Source organism: Vombatus ursinus, unplaced genomic scaffold (assembly GCF_900497805.2).
Source record: "Vombatus ursinus unplaced genomic scaffold, bare-nosed wombat genome assembly UNPS02014804.1, whole genome shotgun sequence".
Classification (NCBI taxonomy): Eukaryota; Metazoa; Chordata; class Mammalia; order Diprotodontia; family Vombatidae; genus Vombatus; species Vombatus ursinus.
Genome location: NW_020954582.1, coordinates 7,615,724 through 7,620,280, shown reverse-complemented (window position 1 = coordinate 7,620,280; position 4,557 = coordinate 7,615,724).

Sequence of the window (4,557 nt, the reverse complement as noted above, 5' to 3'; positions counted from 1 at the left end):
AGGAGTGAATGAATGAATGGATGGATGATGAATGAGTGGGTGAATGAGTGAATGAATGAATGAGAATGAAGGAATGGATGAGTGAGAAAACACGTGTAAATGAATAAATGAATTAAACAAAGGAGTGAATGAATGAGTGGATGGATGGATGGATGAGTGGGTGAGTGAGTGAATGAATGAATGAGAATGAAGGAATGGATGAGTGAGAAAACACATGGAAATGAATAAATGAATTAAACAAAGGAGTGAATGTATGTTTGTATGTTCTACATAGATATATGTGCTCATCTTACGTCATAGCACATCTATACATACATATGCACACACATGTGTATATGTATCTGTACGCACATAGGAAATCGTGGAGATAAAATGAGATGATAAGCAAACCAATGTGGGCAGAGAAGTTCTGGCTGGGACAAAGAAGAATCGAGAGAAGGCACCGGAATGAAAAGAGAGTGGAGAAAGCTTTCTGTAGAAGGTGGGAGTGTAGTCGGGACCTGAAGGAAGCGGGGGAGGAAGCCAGGAGGCCGAGGTGAGCGCAGTGAGAGGCTGAGAACTCTGCCTCAAAGGAGTTCAGAACAGCATTTTGGACTTTTAGCTTTTCTGTGGGTAAGAAGAGATTTAGGGGGACCTGAGTATATTTGCAGGGGTTTCATGTGGAAGGAGGGTTAGGCTTGTTCTTGGCTCCAAGCACAGAGTTAGATACAGGGGTTAAAGCTGCCAAGCCTTCGCCTTCCTTACAAGGAGAAACACCCTAACTTGGAGGTGTCTGGCTGCCCTGGGAGCTAGGGACCCCGCCCCTCGCCCTGCTGATGCCAAGGGGAAGATGGAAAAGAATGCCCGGGGGTGGGGATTTGTGACCTTGGAGGCCTCTGAGCCCTCTCCTAGATATTCTTCCAGTTGTAATAAGAGACCAGCTCTCTTCTCCCGACTCGCCCACAGACTTCTAGGTGGTGGTTTGTCTAGGACCGTCATTTATAGGGCTTGTCGTTGTTTAAGGCTCCTCTTTGCCCCATAGTGGATGAGGCCTACCCTGCCATAGCAGGGGTGATTTACTGGGCAGAGGCCCTTCCCGAGGGGTCAGACCTGTGCTCTGGCCGAGTGCTCAGGGATAGGCACCATCCCCCTGGGGCCTGTGTCCCTCAGCAAGGGGCCAGAGCACATGCTTGACTCTGGGGGAGGTGCTTCTGTTTAGTAAATCAGGGCTCCTCTTTGGGAAGAATACTAAGCTCCTTCTCCCCTCCTCTCATTCCCTTTTTGAGAAAATATTAAGAAATAATATTATTCCAGTCTAAATTACTTTTGGACCTATCAGAAAAAAATAAACCTGATTGATACTCAATCAAATTCTAAGGAGTAAGTGCCTACTTTAGTCAGTCAGTCAACAAACACTGATTAAGCACCTACTAAGTGCCAGGCACTATGCTCAGTGCCAGGAATACAAGGAAGGGCCAAAGACAGCCCTGCTCTCAAGGAGCCTGGGGAGCTGATCCATAAAAGGGAGCTAAAGGTGGGGGGAAGAGGAGGTAGTGGGCCAAGGCAGAGGTAGCCACTGAGGAGGTGTGAGTATCGGATTGGACTTTAAACTGAGCACCAACGTTCAGCTTTTCTGGTGCAGGTCTGAAGCTCAAACCCTGGTCTCTTGGCAGTAGCTACTTATTTATGCATTGATTTATTCAATAAGCATTCATCTGAGCACCTGCCACACACGTAGTGCCCTTACCAGGCACTGACAAAGATAGAATGAGGGATAAGAATGAGCACCTACCCTCGTGGAGCTTATAATCTAGAGGGAAGATGAGACATGTATAAAAAGAGCAGCACTTTGCCCCCTGAAAATGTGTGTGCTGATACATTAATGAAAAAAAGAAAAAAAGTTAAAAAAATCCCAATCCATGCAACTTAAATGTTTCATAAAAGAATTTATTTTAAATTCCCTTGAGGTGGAATCCCCTGCCGGGTGAAATGAGAAACAGCACACTTTCATTGAGTAACCGCGACGTGTCATCACGTCCCAGGAGTCACCCTGGCTCTTGGTCTGTGTCTCTTTGTCACTGAAGGAAATTGTAGCTGGGGAGGGCATTTTGTAACAAGGTTAAGGACAAGAGACTGACTTGGGACTTTATCAAGACGTGCCCTCTCTTCTCTTGACTCTGGCGTTAAGCTTCTAGGTTGAAACTGCTGGTGGGTCAGCCGCTGAAGCACATTTGAGAAGTGTGCCAGTAACATTAATCATTTACTAGGAGGTTCATAGAGATGGGAGCAGAGACTCTCTGGCCTGCCCCATGGGTGACAGCAGGCTGAGGGCCAGCTAAGTTCAAGGACAGAGCCAGGGTAAAGAAGCACTGCAATTAACAATCGCAAGTCCATTTAATATTTCATTCATTCATTCATTCAACAAGCATGTGCCTTCCTTTCACATGTCTGTGACTGATAAATATTTTTGATTGAGTCAATTGAATTCCTTGAGCTCCAAAGTATAATGTTAAACCTGTAATAAGAGGGACATAAGGATCACATTGGTTCAAAGTCATATGAAATTAGTTTCGGCTGAATACGTAAGGGAAGTCTTTGGTGGAGCCTTAGCTGTGCCTTAGAGCATGGGATGGGATTCCGTGGGCACAGTTAGAGGGGAAAGCACCCAAGGTTAGAAGACAGTATGTGTGGCTCGTGTATAGAGATAGGGACTTTGCCCCAGGATTTGGGGATTTCGAGGGGGTGCTGATGGCTCAAGTCCCTCTCCAGTGCAGAAATGGTACAGGATTTAGCAAAAATAATTAAAAACGTTTATTAGGTTCTTACTATGTGCCTAGCACTGTGTTAAGTGATGAGGGCTGGGAATACAGAGGCAAAGACCGTCCCTGGTACCTTCAGTGAACTTACCTTCTAATGGGAGGATTACAAACCAAGGGGTGTGGGCTGCACACAGTGACATGTTGGTGCGGGTGGGGGGTGGGGCATGCCTCAGGAAGTAAACGGACACTCTTCGAGGCCAAAGACTTAGATGATGGCAGTGGTTCATGGGGTAATAAGGTGGAACCAATGTGTCGGAGAACAAAAATAGTTTCCAAAGGGGCTAGAAAGGTAGGTTGAGACCAGGTTCTGAATGACTTTAAGTGCTAAAGAGAGGAAAATGTATCTGATCCTTGACGTAATTGGGAGCTACCCGAGTTTCTTGAGTAGGAAAGGGACATGGGCTAGCACTGACCTTGGAGAAGCCATTCTGGCAGCTTTATGGAGCGTGAAGTGCGGTGGGGGAATGCTGTTGCAGGAGGCCAGATGAGCGCCTAACCTGGAAAGGTATTTGGATGAGCTGTTCATTTGTTCTTCATCCTCGAAGAAGACCACGACGTCAGGAGGGTGCTGCCATGACTTGCGAGTGGATTGGATGTAAGTGAGGGAGGGCTGTGCAGGGTCACCAGCCTTATTCTCTCCTCAGGAGCCATCTGGGTCCGGTGGCAAGATATAAATCAGGATGACTGGAGATGGCCTCATTTGTATGAGTAGAGAGAAGGGGTAGATGTAAGATTGTTATAGAAGTAGAAATAAGACTTAACACATGATGGGTTGTGGGGGTTGAGTGAGAGTGATGAATTGGGATGATACCAGCTTGTGAAGTGGGCTGACTGAAAGGACAATGGATGATGCCTTCAACAGAAATAGGGAAGCTTGGAAGAAAGGTCATTATTAGGGGAAATATAATGAGTTGCATTGGGCATGTTGAGTTTGAGATGCTTGCAGAAGACTTTCAATAGACAGATTAGTGGTGTGGTGGATAAATGTTGGACCGACAGTTAGGAAGACTTGGGTTCAAATTCTGCTTCAGGTACTTACTAGCTGTATGACTCTGGCTAAGTCATTTAACCTCTGTCTGCCTCAGTTATGTCATCTGTTAAAAAAAAGATAATAATGGCACCTACCTCCCAAGGTTATTGTGAAGATAAAATGAGCTAATATTGTTCACGTGCTTTGCAAAACTTGACATGCTATACAAATACTAGCTATTAAATAGGCAGGACAGCTAGATGGTACACTGGTTAGAGCACCAGGCTTAGAGTGCTTAGACCTGAGTGCAGATTTGGCCTCAGACACTTACTAGCTGTTTTTACTAAGCATTTACTAAGTGCCTTTTTGTGCCAGGGACTGCGCTGCATGCTTCTCAAATATCATCTCATTTCTTCTTCCTCCCAGTAGTATTTATATAGCACCTACTATGTGCCAGGCACTGTGCTAAGAACTTTATAATTATCATCCCATTTGATCCTCACAACAACCCTTTGAGGTACATGCTATTATTTTCCCCATTTTATAGTTGAGAAAACTGAGGCATAGATGTTAAGTGACTTACCCACACAGCCAATAAGTGTCTGAGACAGAATTTCCTGATTCCAGGAGCACTGCCCTCTCCACTGTGCTAGCTTTCTCTGCTCTAAGAAGGTAAGTCAAAAGATCAATTATTCTATTTTTTTAGCTCCTATATAACTGTTGGAATGGAATAATCACAGATTTAAAGGTGGAAGGGGTCTCAGAGGTCAACTAGCCCAACCCCATCGT